The sequence below is a fragment of the Castor canadensis genome, chromosome 8 (genome assembly GCF_047511655.1).
Source record: "Castor canadensis chromosome 8, mCasCan1.hap1v2, whole genome shotgun sequence".
Classification (NCBI taxonomy): Eukaryota; Metazoa; Chordata; class Mammalia; order Rodentia; family Castoridae; genus Castor; species Castor canadensis.
The window spans coordinates 28,584,505-28,606,127 of record NC_133393.1 but is presented as its reverse complement, the minus strand read 5'-3'; the positions used below and the strand labels follow the sequence as shown (position 1 = coordinate 28,606,127).

The 21,623-nt window shown below is 36.7% G+C and overlaps 1 pseudogene; it reads left to right on the top strand.

Annotated features, from left to right (window-relative positions):
* Positions 1 to 15,215: 15,215 nt before the first annotated feature.
* On the top strand, positions 15,216 to 16,142 carry LOC109674051 (putative olfactory receptor 2W6; annotated as a pseudogene).
* Positions 16,143 to 21,623: the final 5,481 nt, after the last annotated feature.

Here is a 21,623-nt window from a genome sequence, read left to right as displayed (position 1 = left end):
CTCAGGGTGGTCAGAAGTGACTCACTGTACCCAGTAAGCATGATTGGAATGACCAAGCCCCTTTTCTCTCTGTGGGGTGTCTGTGAGCACTTTTCCTACCCTTACATTGGGAAAGATTATCAACTGTGCAATCTTATCTTATTGCTCTGTGGGAGCAATAGCCACAAAAGTCTGAGGAGCTTGAGCAAGAATTTTAAGTTTTCCAGTATAGTCTTGATCAATAACTCCAGGATGTATTTGCAGACCCTTTAATGTCAAACTATTTTTTCCTAAAATTAATCCTATTGTCCCTTCTGGTAATGGCCCATAGACTACTGTAGGGATTGTCTGAGTTCCCATCTCAGGAGTTAATGTGCATTGGGTGGAGGGACTGAGATCTAGTATGCACTTCCAGGGGTGGCACGAAGGAGGTCTGTAATGGTGACCCAATTGGTCCTTCCTAGAGGGTAGTGAGCACCCATACTGTTTGATGGAGCCAGGGCTGGCCCCATGAGGAGTTTCCCTGCTGCCTTTGCAATGGTTGCCCTTCTATATCAGATTGTGAGTGACACTCATAAGCCCAGTTATGGCCAAGTTTGCAATGAGGACATATTCCTGGGGGCTTTTGTCCTTGACCATAAGATCCAACAGGTGGTGAATTTGTCTTTGTGGCTTTCTGACATTCTTTGGCAAAATGACCTGGTTTTTTACAATTATAACAGACACCTCCTTTTGAAGGGTGTAAGGTTTCCTTCAGGGCCACCATTAATGCCATTCCCTGAACATAGCCTTCCCCTGTATCTGAACAAAGCCAAGTCATATCTTGTAAAGAAGCCTTTTTTCTATAGGGTCTGAGAGCTTCCTTACAATGTTTGTTAGCATTTTCAAAGGCTAACTGTTTTACAAGGAGAGTACCCAGTTCAGGGTCTCCAACAGTTCTACCCATATGGTGTAATAGGTGATCCACAAAGTCTGGAAAAGGCTCTCTAGGACCCTGAAAAATTTTAGTAATTTCTTGGGTCTTATCTCCTTTAGTGGGTAGCTCTTCCCATGCTCTGGTGGTGGCAATACCCGTTTGGTCATATGTTAATGAGGGATAATTTAATTGATTTTGCAAGCTTGTATGGTCCCCTGACCTAGGAGCAGATCTGCTGTAATTGGTATGCCATGAGCAGTATTGCAGGTGGCTTGTTCTTTACATATTTCAGAATAGCCAGTTTTCCATAGTAAATAATCTCCAGGGCCAAGACAAGCTTTAGCAATGGCCATCCAGTCATCAGGAGGGAAAGCAGAGCCAGCTGCAATGCTAGTACTATGTCCCCAATAGAAGCAATACATGTGTGTGCCTGGGAACCAAGGAATAGAAGCAGAAGTAGTCCCACTTACTCTCAATAACTTACTGGGGAATGAGAGCATCCCATCACTGCAACTTTGGGTTTTGTAGGGTTTAAGGTTTTGAAGTCCTAAAGGGGCATACAATTTCCATGGGACATAAAAAGTATCTCATAAAACTAGAACCTATGACTACTGTCAGGGTACTTGAGACTTCTTGTGTCCTGAAACTGGCAGGTGAGAAGAGGAGTCATCATATGTGGGAAGCTGCCTCTAATATGGCCTACAATGTTCCATTTTTCTTGGTATTCATGTCCTGTATAATCCCCTTCCCTTGAGTATGGATTGGATTTATTGACTCACTTTTAACAAATAGAGAAGTTGTAGTCTAAAGAACTGGCTTTCATCTTGTGTGTTCTCCCACTCTCATGGATCACTCACTATGGCGAAAGCTAGTTGCCATGTCATGGAGGAGCTTTGTGAAGAAGAAAGATTAATGAAATTGCAAGTAGATTTTCTGAGGTTTGCCAATAGATAGTTAGTGAGCTTGAAACCCAATTAAGCTTTAAGATGCTTACAGCTAGGCTGGGCATGGTGACTCATACCTGCAATTCTAGCTACTCTGGGGTCAGAGATTGGGAGGATGATGGTTCAAGGCCAGTATGGGGAAAACATTAATGAGATCCTTATCTCCACAAAGACCCTGAATGTGATGGTTCACTCGTATTATTCCAGGTATGCAGGAGGCATAAGTAAGAAGACTGGAGTTCACGACCCTATCCGAAAAATAACTGAAGCAAAAAGGGCTGGTGCTGTGGATCAAGTAGTAAAGTCCTTTCCTAACAAGCATGTGGCCCTAAGTTCATAACCCCAATATCACAAAAGATCTGTGAAAGACCTTAAGCCAGAAGAGCCAAGCTAATCTGTGCCCAGATTTATGACCTAAAAGAAACTATGAAGTAAGAAATGTTTGCTTTAAATTGCTAAGTTTGGGCTGATTTTAGACAATAGGGCCAGAGAAGAATTCTTGTGGAATATAGGTGACCCACAGGTGATATAGACTGCCTCCTGATAAGACCTTACCCTGTTGTAACTGTGAATAGACAGGTGTAGCAGCCCCAGATTGAGGAAAGTCTGATTACTAAGGCATCCGAACTTCAGAAATGAAGATTTGGGTCATACCCCCAGATCAACAGTCAAGACCCATCACAATGCTTAATGACGGGTTTGAAATACATATTAGAAGAGGAATATAATAGAGATGTCAGTACATACCTGTGGAACCCTCTTGCATTATTAATATATACTAATAAAAAAGAAAGAGGATAAGAAAGAGGAGGAGGTGAAGGGATGAGAAAGAAGAGAAGGAGCAGGCAGAGGAGAAGGTGGGAGAGGGTGAGAACCATTTGTGTCCCTAAGACCTACCTCCCACTAACTTTTCTTTTCTGAATTTTCCCTCAGAAGGAGAAGTCCAGGAAGACCTGCTCCTTAAACGTGTAGAGAAAAATACCTTTGAGGGCCATAGAATGGACTTTGCTGACCATAAAATTGTTCTCCTCAGATTTCTGATTGCAGGAATGTAATTAACTGTCAGCCCCAAAACTGAAACTGATTTCAGTTTTCTGAAATCCATCACTGTGCAAGTGAAGGCTGTGCTTCCCATGCTTCTCCCATTCTTTATGTTGAAGTCAGAAGATTTTGGTTCTTGTGTTCTGACAAGGAAGAATTCAAGCAGAACACGTGGCTATAGTAGGGGAAAAATGGAGTTTTATTATAGGAAAGGAGTAAGGGGATTGTAAGTGTGGTCTCTACCAGGTAGAATGGAGTGCTGCATGCAGGAAAAAAAATTAAAAATTTCATTTTAGATAGTTTTTATATTATCCTTAACTTGGAAGCGGGGAGAAAACCCATGTCACTCCTCACCTCCAATGGCCTGAGGAGGATGGGGGTGGGGGAGAGAGAGATCTGGGTGAACTCATGCATACACTTATGCTAATTCTCAGGTACCCTAAATCCATGCAAGAGGAATTTCCATTCTCTCTAATTTAACAAAGGACTTGCAATTGAAAAGGAGCTCTGAAGGGATGGGTGAGGGAGGAGTTGCTGAGGTGCTTTAAATCAGGCTGTTCAGTTTTTAAAAGTCCCAAACTTTCCCTAGCTCCTAGCCTGCCTCATTTGGGCATGGCAGAGATGTTAAGGCAGGTTCATGGGAGCAATGGTGTTTCTCAAATAAGCAACTCAGCTCAAGTCATATAAGCTCATTCAAGGACTACACATTGGCCTTACAAAACTCTTAGAACTGCTCTGAAATACAAGGTGTTTCCTATCCAGTTGTGTTTCTTTCCCTCTGACCTTTGGAGTAAGGCCCTCCATAGTGGTTTGATGGCTCTCCCAGCTTCTTCCTGACTCCATCCTGGCTTACCTCACAGGTACTTCCTCAATATATCTCTTTCATATTTAATCACATCATGGTATCTGCTTCTTAGAGGACTCAAACTAACACAGAGATTTAACCATATAATTCTTGACCTGTTTTACATAATCCTTTATTTGTTTTGGCTTTTGGTTATTTTTAAATAAACTTTTTATGTTAGAACTTGTTTTAATTTACAGAAAAACTGTGAAGATAGTACAGAGAGGGGTCATATATGCTACAACCAGCCTCCTTTAATATTAATTTCTTACAATAGTTGTGCTATGAACTGAATGTTCATGTCCCCCTAAAATTCATATATTGAAATCCTAATCTCCAATGTGAAGTTATTGGGAAGTAGGGCCTTTGGGGAATAATTAGGTCATGAGGTCAGAACATTCATTAAAAGGATTAGTGCCATTATTAAACAAAAGGCCCCAGGAGCTTGTTTGTTCTTCCATCATTTTTGGACATTGTATTTAGAAAGTTGTGACACTGATAAGAGCTCTTTCTGGATAGTAGATTAGAATAGGTTTAAAACAAAATGGGAGAAATAGGATTTATTTCTGAAAAAGTTTTCTGAGAAGAATTAGTTACTAGAAATATACCTGATAGATAAAGTGAAGTCAGAAAAGTTTTTTCCTTTTTTTCTAAGCTGTTATAGTTAATAATATATAATTTGTTTCCTTCTGGAAGTAATCTAGTAAAAAGTAAGAACATGGCAAAGTGATAGTTCCTGGAGTTATAGCCATAAATAGGTAAGGCAGAAATGGGAGCACGGAGGGGAGGGCTGGTGGTTGTCATGAGGACAAGCCATTCATCTGTGTAGGAGGCAGGAAGGTAGAGTGTATGGGGAGTGCTGTAAGATGTTGGTAATAATGGCGCCGATAGGTTTCAGTTCTTACTGCACCCTTAAGCTTCTGTTTTCCAGGGTCACGGTCCTGCCTCCCAGGGTCATAGTCCTGCCTCAAGTCTAGCTTGAACCCTCCTTCTGCCCCAACCTCCAATCAGCATGAACCATAAGATCCTAACCAATCAGATCATGCTGAGTCCCACTGAGGGGTATTTAAGCCCCTGCCCCACCCCTGCTCTTGGCTCCCTTGGCTTTCTCCCTCTCTCACCTGGCAATAAAGAATCTCTTGGCCAGATCACTCCTCTCCACGTGGTCACTTTTGGGCCTACATTTCCTTACATAAGAGGGTGGCCACAGTGGAGGAGAAGTCTGCAAAATTCTTTGCTGATTGCCTCACTTTTCTCAGGAAAATTAGCCATAAAGTTCATCTGCTGAAAGTAAGAGAGGGGCAGTTGATTCAGGGTTCAAGAGAAGATATGAAGTAGTCATCTGTAAGAATGGAGGAGTTAAAGGATGGAGGGAGCATACAAGGGTCTGCTTGAGGTATGTGGTTATGGATTTGAAATGAGACCATTTAAGAGAGTTGTGTAGTTTTCTCCAGTTTTGTAAAGCTACGTTAGAGAGAAGCATGAGATTGGTGAAGAGATGGACTTACTCAAAGTTATAATGCAAATTTTTGCCTAAGGAAGAAAGAAAAGGGTAGGAAGTAAGCAAATAAGTGAAAAAGGTGGTAATTCAAGGGTTGAATGGTAGAGTCGAGGTTCAGAAGAAAGTCAGCTGGAAAATGACAGGCGTTGTTTGAGACTGGAATGCTTGGAACTGAGATCATGGAGAGGATTCAACTGGAAGTTCAGGCAAAATAGGGAAGACCTTAATAAGCCTTCTAACTGACCTACTTCTCTTGCTTTTAGTTACTTGGTTTTAATTAATTTTAAAAATCACTATATAGAAAAGATTGGGGGTATGGCTCAAGTGGTAGAGTGCCTTCTAGCAACTGTGAAGACCCAAATTCAAACCTCAGCACCAAAAAAAAAAAAAAAAAAATCATAGATATCCCTGAATCCTATCCTCAAGGGCAGGTTTGAGACTTGCTCTTCTGTCTCCTCACTTAGCTATATTATGAACAAATCCTTCCTCCTTTCCAAAACTCTTCGTTTCAGTGTTGCATAGTGTGCAATAGGTAAAAACATGCCTGGTTCAGTAACACAGGCATCCCCCATGAGTTAGTATGCTTTTTAATTGTTTGCATCCAATATAATCTTGCTATTTTTCCTCCTAAATACCTCTGAATTTCTTGAATTTATTATTAATTTCCACTTCAGTTTCTCACCTATGTTACACAGTGTCCTTAATTTCTCTTTTGACTTCTACCCTTACTCCCTTCAACATTATTCCCATAGTTCAAGGGAACTTGTGCTAAAATCCAAGTCTATTTATAGCATGCTCCAGCTTAAACCATAGCAGTGACTTACCCTTGCCCCCAAACCTCCATTGCAATTACTGCAATTTGATCGCGAACAAGACTACATGAACATTCCAGCCAATGCAAACTTTTCTTCACTTTTTATTTAACTTCCTTTTATGTCATATGAGATTCATCCATTTTTATTCATTTTCTAGTATGTTCCTTTATATGAATGGACTTGCCTGAGTCAATCAGGTCTGCAATTTGTATTCCTTTAGATATTTTCCAGTTTTCTGCAATAACAAATAAAACTGTTATCAACATTGCTGTATTTATGTTTATGTTTTCCTATGTGCTTGGAATTTCTGAGACATTAGTGTATGTGAGTCTTCAATTTTACTAGATATCACATGTATTTACTTATTCATATTCTTTTTATTTATGATTAAGCTGAATATACATAGTGGTCAGTAAACTGAGAAATAATTCCTTATGGAAAATGGAGACACATGAAGAAGTAAGTCATCATTCATTGTTGGGAGTCATGAGCCGCAATCTGACAAGGTTGTTGCAGCTTAGCAGCATTCCAACAAGGTCAAAATCTGCAGGTGCACCATGTCTCTATTATGGTGGGAAGGAACACTAAATGGTTTCCCTTGACTGAGAAGAAGTTTAGACTTAGTCAAGGACACTGGCAGCAAGACTACAGGGTGGCTAAAACAGAAAGGTTTTAACTAGGTCAGTGTGTTTTTGATGCTTAAGTCTCTTCCTCTTTTCATAAGCTTGCTGAGAAAAATTAAAAATTTACCAGTTGGTCATCAGCCTTCTGGCCCTCTCAATATGTGTCTTGTCTGTTCATTCCTTTCCTGAGTCCTTTTGGGTCAAGGACCTCTGTGATCACGGCAAGTGGCGCCTGAACAGGGACCTGGACAGAGACTTAAGGTAAGGAAGTCTCCAGTGGTTCACATGCATATGTTTTAGTTTCAGTTTGAGGTTACAGAGCAACATCGAGAGAAATGGGGCAGCAAGAAATTTTCTGTTCAATGTTGCATGGTCAAGGATGTAAAGTGTCTAAAAGTCAGCTTGAACATTTTTTGTGTTATGTCTAAGAGTGCACTCAAAATTAATGTAATTGTTTTGTGTTTCATTGTGTAAGTTTTGTGTATGTCTATGATATGATTAATTTATTAGAGACAAAAAAAATCAAATAGCTATGATAACAGTTATTAAAAACTGAGATTGACTTAAAACATTATTCCTAAAATTAACTCTTAATTCATCTATCAACCCACCCAAAATGAGTCCTAAAACAACAGAATGGGACACTTCTCAATATACTACTAAAAGTTTTAAAAAGTAGCTTATCAGTGTACTTGTGGCCACTTAAGTTAATTTTTACATGTTCTTGAGCTCTTGAATCTTTGCGTGCTTAAATTGACATTTATGGCATTCCTAATTTAAAACTTTTTTACATATGCATATATTTAAACATCTTTAGCATGATTCTTATTATAAATTAATGTAATGCATACAAGGCTCCTGTTCTCTTCTCTCCCCCCCTTGCTTCTGCTGCTACTTTTAAGAAAAACCAGTTTTTTAAAGGTTATGTCAATCAGGGCTAACTAAATTATAGGCATTATTTTATGAAGAGTAACCTTAGTCTGTTTCATTTCATAAGTAATTTACATTCAATTCCTTTATAATTAGATCTATTAACAAATGGTATCTTTCTAGGTTACCTATTATATAAAAACAGTTTAAAATTGCCTTTCCATATGGGTCTATATAATAAAAATAAGGCTAATTAAGAAAAAATTTTATTTAAATTTGAATTTAAAATTCTTATGAAAGTTACAGCCCTCATCTTTTTGGACAAGCCCTAATCAGAGGCTTATTAGATTGTCACTACCCAGAGGCCACCTTTTTTCAATATGTTGATAACTTACTTCTGTGTAGAGCCACAGAGCCCCTCATCTGCAGGGCGACTGAGTCTCTAAGAAAAAAGCTCAACTATGCCTCTCACAGATCACCTACCTAGGTGTGGTCTTAAAGGGACAAGCTCACTCCCCAAGTCATGAGCAAATCCACCCAATCCTCCATTCCCCACTCCCCCATGACATAAAGCAGCTTAGAGCTTTCTCGGGAGTTAACAGCATTTTGCAGAATCTGTGGATCCCTAGATATACAGCCTTTGCCAGACTATTTTTTTTGCTCCTGCTAATACTCCTATTTGGGCCTTATATAATAAATGCTCTCTCCAGATTCATATCTCAACAGGTACAACAGATCAAACTCCAGCTCTTGGTCAAGAAATATTCACTCCTGACTGCACAAGAACCCTCCATCCCCTTCTATTGGGGCCCCTGGAGACTACACGGTTCAACCCCTGAGACAAGTACCCCCTCCCCTATCCTCCTGTCTCCCCATTGTCAGCATGAAGCAGCTAGATGAGTCATTGCCCCTCTCCCCAATAGCAGTTGGGTAGTTGTCTCAGAGGGGGAATTTATTGGGTTGATGACCTAAGGCAGATGAATGGGTATCCCATCCCCCCTGGAGAGCCTTATCATTCCTGCATCCTGAGGAGGTATAAGCCTACATTCCTGCACCCTGAGAGGGAGTTATAAACTGCATTTCTGCATCTTAAAAAAAGATACAGGGTCTGATAGATCTGCCACAGGGCTGATGAGCAAAATGCTCTCTAGATTGTTTCCCCTCCCCCCAATAAAGGTGCAAACCACACCAGTTCACCTAAGAAAGCCTGGGAATCCATGGCCAATGAGAAAAACCCACCTAACTCAGAGCTGGGACATCCATAAAAACCCCAGCCTTCCACTGAGCAGGGAGCTACCGATTTCCTGGCTCTGCTACTCTTTTCTAGCTGTAGCCTTTCCTTTCTCACTTATAAATCCTACTTCATATATTAAAAAAAACAAAACCCAGGCATCATTAAGGTGTCATGCATCTTTCCAATGGATATATATTACCTCCAAACCTTACAATGATTCTCACTAGGATTGGGAGCATATCAAACATCATCTGCAGGGAGTTTGGTCCCATACAGATTTAAGCATAGACTTGAGGGGTTTACATAAAGAAATCTTGGATATCCAAAATAGCAAACTGCCCATTATCCACCCAGGGGAAGTAGCAAATAGAGTGCTAAATGCATTACAAGGATTTAATCCCTTTAACATTTTAAGAAACTCTTTTTGGATATTGCTGGGGATCATTATTCTTTTGCTCATTGTGTTCTGCTTGCTCCCAGTCTTCTACAGGTTTGGAATGTCCCAGATCTTCCAGCTCAGAGCAAAGCTCCACCATGTCCACTTAAAATACAAGAAAGGGGGAGATGTTAGGAGCTGTGAGCCGCAATCTGACAAGCTCATTGTGGTTTAGCAGCATTCCGACAAGGTCAGAATCTGTAGGTGCAGTTTACAAGTGCAATAGAAGCAATAATCGAATATTTGTCTTTTTCTTTGTTGTAGATAGAATATTGATTTTGACACAATGTTGTAATTTCTTCAGTTTTACCTTCCTTTGGACTGTGAGATCCTTAAAGACAGATAAATAACATTTGTACAAGAATTTTCATGGTGCCTAAAAATGTACTTGATGCACAAAAATTTATTACATTCTCAGAGTAATGTTGTATTAGATGTTTTTCATAGGAATTATTGCTGCAGGGTAAGTAAAGAACAACAAGTCATGACAGAGAATAGCTCTTCTGAGTACTCACACTAAATTGGTGCTCAACAAAATGTTATCCAGAAGTGAGGAAATGAATGATTATTCCAGTTATGTTGGAAAAGTTTGAGATTTGATAATGTAAATAACCCCGGACAAATCCCCAGGGCTGTGAGTAGCTCTGAGAGGCAAGTGTAAAGTGAAGGGAAGACACAGATAACAGTAGCTGATTCACTTTAGCTGTCCATTGTAATCGGTCCTTAATTAACTGTTTCTTTTCTAAGACAGATAACCCTTGAGATTACTCTATTCTGTGAGTTATTATGAAACTCATTTGAAACTTTTTAATAACTGCATGCATTATGAAAGAATGTGTTAATACGTTTTGCTCTTCCAAGAGCTGGATCCCTGTGGACATGGAGAAAATGAGATTGTCATGATCAGTATTATTGTTCTAATGATCAGTATAATGAGATCTCTAGGGTCTCATTCTTTCCAACTTCTTCTGTAAAGAACTGGAGAAGCTGAAAATTGTTCTCCTGCCTACTTTACTTTTAAATATTCCCCAGTGATTTCGTCATCCAGAATCCCTTAAGGTTTTCCACAGTTATCGAGAGAAAATTGCATGAGTAAATGTAACCATGTTTCAGTTTTACCAGAAAGCAAAGATAACCTAAAACAACTGCTTTAATCAATAAATCTAATTTTGTGGTTTTCCAACTTACAATTCCATCTTTCCTTTCTTATCCCCTTTACATAACTACTGGGGTAAATAAACCCATCCTTCAAAAAATTAATAGGCTAACTATATTTTCTTTTCACTTAGAAGACAGGGAAAACAAGAAAAAATGACTCAAACACTTGCATTTCTTTCTCAGTTACTTAGATTTATTAATTTTAGGTTTCTACCAAAATGTGCAAAATATTTAAAGGTAGAAAACAGTATACTCTATTGTACCTGGTCTTCTCAACTGCTTCCAAATGGGCAGAAGAAACTTAAACCACTTTGTTAACAAACTAGTAGTTTGTATAAAATTACTTTTTGTAGTGCTATGTTTATAGGTTGCATTTGAACTCACAGAATCAAAGGGAAGCTTAATTTAGATGGAACATGTAAATATCTAATGGAAACTGTGCCCAATTTTATTAATAGAATTGTAATTGGGCCTCAGTTCTACAGATAGTTTTTCTGCTTTGGCTTAGAAAAGCATTTATTTTCCCTACTAAACTGTCAATCTATGAAAGAAACACCTGACAAATTCCTGGGTGCTCTAAGAAAATAATGGAGTGATGGATTTAGTTATTTGACTGCATTAATGTGGGTCAGAAAACTGGGCAGCTGGAGAGTTTCGAATCAATGTCAAAGAACCACAGGGTCTACCAAGCATGTAACTGTAACTTACATGTAACAGTTATGACATGCAAATATTTGTGTTCTTTGGTTCAGGGGCTAGACCTAAATATTAGACTCAAGCAAAATCATTTTTATTTATTTCTAAATTTTTATTTAATTAAAATTAAAGTAATATAATAATGTTATGTTGCATATATATATGGTTATATATTAATATATTTTAAAATTTTGGAGGGATAAAAGACAGAAATTAAAAGTCCCTTTTTATCAAACAAATTATCTTTGCATATTTATGTAAACCATAGTACTTTAGATATAAGGACAAAATATACCTTAAATCTGAAGCATTATTTTGTTAATGTTTAGCATATTTTATATATTTGATATATATTTTAAATATTTTTATTTATTTCAATAAAGTATCATTTAGCATAATTTCTACCTAATTCATATTTCATATAGTTTTAATTTCTTTTTTTTGGCAGGACTGGGGTTTGAACTCAGGGCTTCATGATTGCAAAGCAGGTACTTTACTACTTGAGCCACACCTCCAGTTTAATATTTCATATTCTTTTAATATAGTTAGTAGATATACTTGAAATATTATGTAAAATGCTTAAAATATATTTAGTACATTTTAGATTTTCTTCCATATCAATACATATACCTTGCATTCTTTGTGACTTTATATAATTTATTTATGACTGTGAAAAAAATTTTTAACCATTATTCAATCACTGCACAGTCTGTTTCACTTTTTTTAGTCACAATGTAATTCTGCTGTGTATACACTTTCTGCACTTATGTGAATATTCTTAATAATAAATTCCTGAAAAGCGAAATTAATAGATCAAAGACTTGTGCATTTACCAAATTTCCAAGAATTTAATAACACTATCCTCCATTGATTTGTATTTCCATATACAATGTATAAGTGTGCCATTCCTTACATCCTCACACACAGACTGAAAAACAGAAAAAAGTATTTAAAATATGATATGCAAAAAATTGCTCTTTGTTGTTTTAATTTGTATTTATTTAATTATAGATGAGGCTGAAAACAATATTGCATGTTTTGGGACTACATATTACTATTTCAATAAATTGCATCTCATTATCCTTTGCCCTTTGTCTTGTCCTGATAAGTATAATCTTTATTAATTTGAAAAAGCTTATTTGATGGAAAAAGCGCTTTAATCACTAAAAATATTTGTTGCCAATTCCACATATCTGTATTAATATTTTTCACAGTTTTCAAAAACTATTATCCAGATGTATCTGGAACTTATTGAGCCATTGCAATTTTTTCACTAGCCATAGTACTTGACTCTTACTTTCTTACTTCATTTATATTTTTCTAACTGTGAAATGTTACAAAGTTAAAACCACATCATTTCTACACAATATTTTATATATTTGTATACAAGGTCTGCTTCAGAAATGAGTTTTTGGAGTTGGTCATGTGTTTCAAAGGACATCAATATGAAGGATAATTGTAAACTTTAATGTTTCATATAATGAATGTGTTTTAACGTTTTTCTCTAAAGCTATGAACCACCCTTAAAGAACAATGAGACATGTTTTTATTCTGGAGGTTTTGGGTGACCAATTTTATCTTCTCCAAAGGGCAATCAGTGTGGTTTCGGTTTTTTGTTTAAATACAAAGAATGTCAATCAAATTCCATGTATTTATTTTATATTTGCTACATTCCAATGACTTTACTAGTTCAAACTGAAAATAAAACTTAGCAATCCAATGACAACAAAAATAGCATACTCTTTTTATCCTTTTGAAAATTATATTAAAATATAAAGAAATCAGAATTTAAAATTCTTTCCTCAGAAAACTAAATTTCAATTCAGAGATAAAGAAGTGTTCAAAAGTTGATACTTCACCTAGTGAAATATCACATCAAACAACAGGAATATTTTAACCACAGGAATAAATGGTGTATCTTGAGGATATGAATACCTATGACCCCAGGCAGAAACCAAAAAAGAACCTAAAATTTTTCATTCCCAGGCATCCGTTATTCCATTATTTTCCCTAGGAATATATTCTTCTATTCTCATCTGCAACACCAGCTAATTACCCAAAGGAACATGTCCCCATGATGTCAACAAGAAAACATGTTATGCTAACTTCCAGGTACCATCTTTGATGCTAAGAAATTGGTCCTCTGTTTTTTTCCATCAGTGTCTATAAAAGCTCCTGCATCTGCATTGGTTAATTTCTAGGGTTGGGGGGAAGTCCTTGCCTTAGGACTTTTGTCTGTAACTCCAGAAAGCCTGTTGGAAGATAGGTCTTTGGCTGAAATGGCAGGTGGACAGAGGAAGGATGCTAATGCTGTTTTCTATTACAATTGTCTCTTTTCTGTATAATTTAACCACCTGATGGAAATTACTCAATTTTACCTTTTCTCTGAAGTAGTACTACATCATTACTCTAATTGTTTTAATCAAATTATAAAATGAAACAAATGGCTTTTGCACTTTTATCTTCAGCAAGAAAATACCTGGAGAATAATAATGCATAAAAGAGAGTTTGGGCTTGACTGCCAGCTTTTTTTTTTTTTCACAAGTTAAGATCTTTGTAACTACTGTTATGCAATTGCTACTGTACTTCTTAACCTTCTTACTTTATTAACTGCACTATCTTCCATGAAACTCCAGATACCAAACCAAACCATAGGAAAAAACATTAATATGTGTTCTTCCTGTGTCGTTCAGGAAAGTTGAAACCAGGTGAGCATAAATGAATAGAGAAAACAAAGGCATTTTCTTTTACTATGGTGTGGAAAATAGATCTATTCTAAGAACTTCAAGAAGCTTTCACCAGCCAGGCACAATAGTACACATCTGTAATTCTAGTACTTTGGAAACTAAGGCAGTGAGACCCTGTCTCCAAAAACCAAACATAAAGTGTTTGTTGCTAAAGATTAGTTTTTTATTTGAAGAACAAAATAGCTGACAAAAGTTTTCAAGCTCTTTTACACAGTTTACTAATTGAATATACTGTTGTCAGAAACAGCCCCTGATTTTCTGAATCACACAGCAATCTAGCTGTGCTGTAATACCCATTTAATGATTTCAGTCTAGTCATTCATACTTGTTATCAAAGAATCAACGACTAAGGATGTGGGGTGTGTTGCCCTCTGTGCCTTCCTCTTCTCATACTTGTCTCACTTTTTCTGTCACTTTATTATCATCCTGGTATCCTTTAATCCAGCTTTCTTTATTCTTATCTATATTAGAGTCAAGTTCTTTTCTTTGATTTTTGAATTATTCTTTTTTACATTTCCCTTCATTTACCACATTCTTCTTCCCTTCTCTCTATTTGTCACTATTGACTTGCATCTCCTTCTGCAAGCTGAAATAGTTTTGATGATTCTAAAAGGCTAATAGAAGACAAAATATACCCAAAGTTTCTGTTTTATTTATAAATAGAATAGCTTCCCTAACCTTAGCTATCTAAGTTACAGAATTCTATTACTTACAAAATGGATGGTAGACACCTGAGTTGTCAGCATTTCATCAGAATAAAGACCAAAGATATTTGGTAGATAAAATTATATCATAAATAAGTAAAAAGATAACATTGACACTGTGAAGCAAATGCCTACTTATACCACATTAATATAAAACTATAATAGTCCAGCTCAGAATAGGCATAGTTTGTGTTTTTTAAAACCCTCATATATTGAATTCAGCCCTGGATGTCAAATTTTTAGAAAATTATTGTCAATACTTAGGGCATGTGGAAGGCAACAACTTAAGTGAGAATAAGGAAAGTGAATGTCTTGGCCTAAGGAAAATTTAGTTCAGCCAAGGTAACTGCTTATATTTTAATAAAGAGGAATTAGATGTGACGTATATTCAGTAAAGTTTAAACAATTTACTATGAATCTTTACTTTCTCCCTAAGAATAGTAGGGAGAAATTTTCTACAGATTGAAGAGATTATTATACATCAGAATTTTCCGATTAACTTGTCATATGTGTTTGAATAAGTAAGGAACACCTTATATAGCTAGGCAGAAGATATTCTATTACTGAATAGATTTAATGGCACATGTTCCCCAAAGGTCCGTGTGTGTGTGTGTGTGTGTGTGTGTGTGTATGTTTAAGAAAATATAAATTAAATGGTCTTCATTTTGTTCCTAACAGCTATACAAACTTGATGTGAGAGAAAGGCAATGGAAAAAATCAATGACAGCTCAGAGTATAGCTTTATCTTGGTGGGTTTCTCTGATTGCCCCAAGCTTGAGATGGTGCTCTTCATAGTAAATTTTATTTTGTATTCAGTGGCTGTGCTGGGAAATTCAACCATAATTCTTCTGTGTATATTAGACCCTCGACTTCATACACCAATGTACTTCTTTCTGGCAAATCTTTCTTTTCTAGATCTCTGCTTCAGTACTAGTTGCATCCCACAGATGTTAGTCAACCTATGGGGCCCAGATAAGACTATCAGCTATGCTGGTTGTGCTGTCCAACTTTTCTCTTTCCTTTCCATTGGAGGAGTTGAGTGCATCCTTCTTGCTGTCATGGCATATGATTGCTATGCTGCAGTCTGCAAACCTTTGCACTATATGGTTATTATGCACTCCTAGCTGTGTTTACATCTGTTGGCTGTGGCCTGGGGGAGTGGACTGGTCAATGCCATTGTCATGTCACCACTAACAATGAGTCTTTCCAGATGTGGCCGCCGCAGAGTTAACCATTTTCTTTGTGAATTACCAGCACTGATCAAGATGGCATGTGTGGATGCTCGAGCAGTGGAAATGCTATCCTTTACCTTTGCCGTTCTTATTGTCCTACTGCCCCTCAGTCTTATTCTTGTCTCCTATGGCTACATCGCTGCAGCAGTGCTAAGGATCAAGTCAGCAGCTGGGAGATGGAAGGCTTTCAATACCTGTAGCTCCCACCTCACAGTGGTCTCCCTGTTTTATGGAAGCATCATTTATATTTATATGCAGCCAGGAAACAGCTCTTCCCAAGACCAAGGGAAATTTCTCACTCTCTTCTATAACCTTGTGACTCCAATGCTGAATCCGCTCATCTACACTTTAAGAAATAAGGAGGTAAAAGGGGCACTGAAGAAGGTTTTGTGGAGGAAATAATGAACAGGAGAGGTGTACATTAAGTTATGAAGTTCTATGCAAAATGTTTTTGCAAATATGTTTACTTTTGCTCAAAATAAATCCAGCTAATGTATTAAACACTCTTGGATTTTTTTTATTATATTCCATATGTGCATACAATGTTTGGGTCATTTCTCCCCCCTTCCCCTTGCCCCCTCCCTTACTCCCCACCCCCTGCTCCCTCCCTTACCCCCCCCAACCCCTCGCTACCAGGCAGAAACTATTTTGCCCTTATCTCTAGTTTTGTTGAAGAGAGAGTATAAGCAATAATAGGAAGAACCAAGGGTTTTTGCTAGTTGACATAAGGATAGCTATACAGGGGGATGTTTTTAATATGGATAAATGTACTACATTGTGTCCAAAATCAATAATATGGATAAATCTTAGCAAAATAATATTTGTGAAAAAGAATTAAGTCCCTAAAAAAGTGAAATGATTCTGGTATAAATATAAAATAAACATATTTAAAATTTATTCAATGAGGGAACCAGGCAGATATAATAATTGATTTGAAAAAGTGCACTGAAAAGTAAGAAATATGTATGACAAAAAATTGTAAAATCTAAATAAATGTAGAGATATAGCACTTATTAATCAGAAGATTTAGTATTTAAAGATGTATTGATACTCTCTCAACCAAAATCCAAGCAGAAAGTTTTGAAGATACTGACTAAGTGATCCTACATTTATATGAAAATGCAAACACTAGAACATAAATAATCTTTTTTATTTTTTTATTTTTTTGGTGTTTGAACTCAGGGCCTCACACTCGCTTGGCAATGTGGCACTTGAGCCACTCTACAACCCCTTTTTTTGATGGGTTCAGACTATGTGTCTGGGGCTGTCTTCGAACCACAATCCTCCTGATCTCTGCCTCCTGAGTAGCTAGGATTATAGGTGTGACACCTGGCTAGAACATAAATAATCTTGAAGAAAAAAATATTCTATGGAAAAGACAAATAAGTTAATTGAACAGAAACAGAGAACGCAACAATAGATCTGCACATAAATATTCACATGATTTTCTTAAATGTCACCAAAGTAATTCAATAGAAGAATGGAGCTGACAACTGAACACCCATATGGGGAAGGGGAGATACATGACCCTACCTCATACTATGCACAAAAATTATGCTGAGATGGTTCATAGAACTAAATCTGAAAGCTAAACCTCTGAAGTATTGCTCTTGTTATTTATCACTGCATAACAAAGCACCCCATATTGTACAGGTACAAAAACAATAACCATTTATTAAGTAATGACTATGTGGGTTAAGAACTTGGAAATGGCACATTCAGGATTTCTAGTTTCTGCTCCATGATGCCTGGGACCTCAGCTAGAATGACTAAAAGTCTGTTCCAGCTTATCTGGAGCCGTGCATCTAGAGCTTCATTTCCTCTCCATGTAGCATTTAGGGAAAAAATACCAAGATGACCTTTCACTCATATGGCTGGTGTTTGAACTGAGATGATTACACAGCCGTCTGCTTTTTGGGACTGCTCTTTCACCATCATGGTGGTCTCATGGTAGTCAGACTTCTAACATGGTCTTTGGCTTCCTCTAGCATGAATGTCTCAAGAAACTATGGTGGAAGCTTTAAAGCATCTCATGAACAATCTCTCAAAGTTCCAGAATGTCAAATTACCACATTCTGATGATCAAGCGAAGTTACTAAGGTGAGTCAGCCCAAATTCAGGAAGAAAGGAAAAATATATTGTTTCTATTATTAGGGAATGGCATTATGTATGCAAAGAGAGAAGGATTGGTGGTGAACATCTTGGAGACAAGCTTGGAAAAGTGAACATAGAGAAATGTCTTGGAGACTGTAATTCAGTGGTAGAGTGTTTGCCTAGCATGCACAAGGCTCTGGGGTTGATCCCCAGCATGCAATAAAAAGGTCTTCATAAATTTGAATAAGTAAAGATTTTTAAAAACAGGATATAAAAGGTTTTAACAATCTATGGGAGGAATAATAAATTAAGATTCATTCAAAGTTTAAAACTTTCATCAAAACAGAACATCAAAGGGCAGGCCACTGAGTATTAGAAAAGTACTTACCATACAAATATCTGATCAAAAAATTCATACCTAGAACCTATAAAGAACTCCAGCATCAATAAAAGCAACAAAATATTTTTAAACAGGCCAATAACTTGAAAAAGTATTCCACAAAAAGAGATCCAAGTAGCTAATAAACATGAAAAGGTACTCTCCTTGATACTCATAAAAATGAAAATTCTAATTGTAGTAAAATCTCACCACACATAATGGCTAAAAATACACCGACAAAACCAACTGAGGAAAATGTGCAGAAATTTGAACTCTCATCTGTTGCTGGAGAGAGTATTAAAATGATACAACCATTTGGGGAAGCTCTTTGGCAGTTTCTTAGTAAATAATACACTGTATTAGTTATCTACAGCCACATTAACCAAATATCCCAAAGCTTAGTGATGTAAAACAATAATCTTTTCTTTTCCTTATGATTCTCTGGGTCAGCAATTTGGGTTCACCTAGGTGCTTCTTCCACTTGTCTCACCAGGGTCACTCATGTTGCTATAATAAAATGGCTTGACTAGGACTAGACAGTTTAAAAATGGCATCACTCGTATATCTGGTGGTGACTTTTTGTTGGTCCACATCTTTTCATCCATCTAGACTAGGCTTGTTTACTTTTACTATTATTAGAGGGGAAGCACCAATGTGCAAGCACTTTTTAAACCTCTGTTTATATCATGTTTGCCCATTAGCCAAATATATTAATATGACCAGTGTAAGAGAACTACATAGTTCAACATAAATTTAGGGAGGAGGCTATTATTTAACAATATACCATATATACTTATCCTTACACCAACAAGTAATCTCCTAGGCATTTATCCAACATGTGTCCACAAAAAGTTTGCAATATAGCTAGGTGTGGTGGCACATGCTACAATCCCACACTTGGGAGGCTGAAGCAGGAGGATTGTAAGTACAGTGTTTTTCTAGGCTATATAGCAAGATTTTGTCTCAAAAAAACCAAAGGGAGGAAGAAACCAAAAGGGGGTAAAATGCATTTACTGTCAAATCTTCAAAGACCACCATCCAAAACTGTTAATAAAGCAGAACTGAGGTTATTGGACCTACAACAGAAATGGTAAATACTACAAAGTCTCAAAATGGGGAAATTGGGGAAGGGTAATTATAAGATTTGGGAACATGGATGAGTGATGATAAAGTGGATTTTGTAAGACAAGGAACAGGCTTGGGTTGGGCAGAGTTTATTATTTAATAGAAAGCAAATGTCCTAAAGACATTCTTAAGAAGTACTTTATTTAGTTAGTGTACACTGGAGCAAGCAGGTAAGTTACTATTTCTGTTCTCCAAAGTATTAAAATAGGGACTACAAAATGTGTCTAGCCCCCAGTGAAATGCAGTGCCAGGAAATTATGTTGGCTTTAGTCCTCACCTCATGAACAGTTTGATATTCAACTGATATTAGTAATATTTTTCTGTGTCTTTTCAATGGTTCCTTTCTAAATTTCATCTTTGCTTCAGATTGTAAGAAGTAGCAGTATTAGTGCTACAGTTTGATTATGGTTTTTCCCTTCTGAATCTCATATTGAAATTTTATTGAAATTTAATACATAGTATGAGATATTAAGAGATGGAACCAGGTAAAATCTTTAAGCAATGTTTAGGATTCTTCCTTCATAAATGGATTCATCCATTTGTGTGATTAATGGGTTAATTATCTCATGGGTTGTCTCAAGAATAGCTCTGCTATAAAAGTCAGTTTAACAAGGTCTCTTGCACATTGTCATGTGATATCCCATACCACCTCAGACTCTGCTGGAAAGAAGTCCATCACAGGATATGGCTCCTTGAACTTGGGCCAGAATTGTGAACCAAAATTAACCTCTCTTCTTTATAATTTACCTTATCTGATGATAAGTGAAAACATTTTTGAACTCTATATTTCATATTTTGTCACAGTTTCAGAAGTGTCAAAATGATCACACTCACCTGTCACTAATAGAACCATATCTCAAAACATGATATTGAACATGTCAGTCCCTTTTGTTTAATAACTAAAAGCAATTATTAAAAATTAATAATTTTTGCCTAATTGAATAAATTATTTGGTATTATGTACAAGAAGTCCCAGTAATTTTCATCTCATCTCTCCTAAAATTTTTAATTCACATAATCTCATAAATGTCATCATTGAAGTTGTTATTGACTATGAAAACTCCAAATTATTTCATGATTTTAATGTTAATTTTATAATTCAACAAACAATTTGTTAGACACTGCTAAAAATACAATTGACAGCAATTAATACATTCTCTGCTCTCTTAGAATTACTGGACGGGGGGGAGACAATAAGTAAAATTCAATTCACACATAAATGCACAATTGCAATTTGTATAACACCAACAATAGTAGTCATTATGAATATGTATGAATGTATTGCTTATCACGAGAGTTCTATCCTCTTTATATGTAAAATTATTTAATCTTCACAAAAATATGACTGATATGATTTAGGGTTTTTTTTTTTTTTGCAAATGAGAAAACTGTTGCATAGAAAAGTTAAGTAAACTGCCTATGATCCTGCAAATAATGGCGGGCTTGGGTTTGAACCCAGGGCATCTGAATCCAAAGCCACATCCCTACACCCAGAGCATTGCTGACTGTGAGTTCTACTTACAGGCTATAATTGCTCAGTGTAAGAACTGCAGCCACAAAGTACATTATGGTGTTAACAGTAAGTTGTAGATGTGGGCTACGTGAGAACTTAATGATTTAGGGAATTAAAGTGGTGATCTAAAATATGAGGTTAAAATAAAAGCAGAGAGAGAATGAGTTACAGTTTTGGAGAATGACAGGCTACAAGGACAGGAGCTAGGAAAGATTTACAGCACAAGAACTTAGACAATATGGAGGCTTCTTAAAAATCTAAACATAGATCTGTCACATGATGCAGCAATCCCACTCCTGGGGATATACCCGAAGGAATGCAACTCAGGTTATTCCAAAGGTACCTGCACACCCATGTTTATTGCAGCACTATTCACAATAGCCAAGCTATGGAAACAGCCAAGATGCCCCACCATTGACGAATGGGTTAAGAAAATGTGATATTTATACATAATTGTATAGCCACAAAGAAAAAGAAAAAGGAAATTATTCAGCCACAAAGAAAAAGGAAATTTTGTCATTTGCAAGTAAATAGATGGAACTGGAGAACAACATCTTAAGTGAAGTTAGCCAGGCTCAAAAGGCCAAAAATGGTATGTTTGCTCTCATATGTGGATTATAGACCTAAACAAATGCAGTACTATTACTGGACATGGGTCACACACTAAGGGAAGAACACATACAAGAGGAATAGGGAACAGGAAGGAAACCTAAAACTTGAAAGTGTTTGATGTACCCACTGTAGAGGAGTAAATAAAGTAATCTTAAACTGG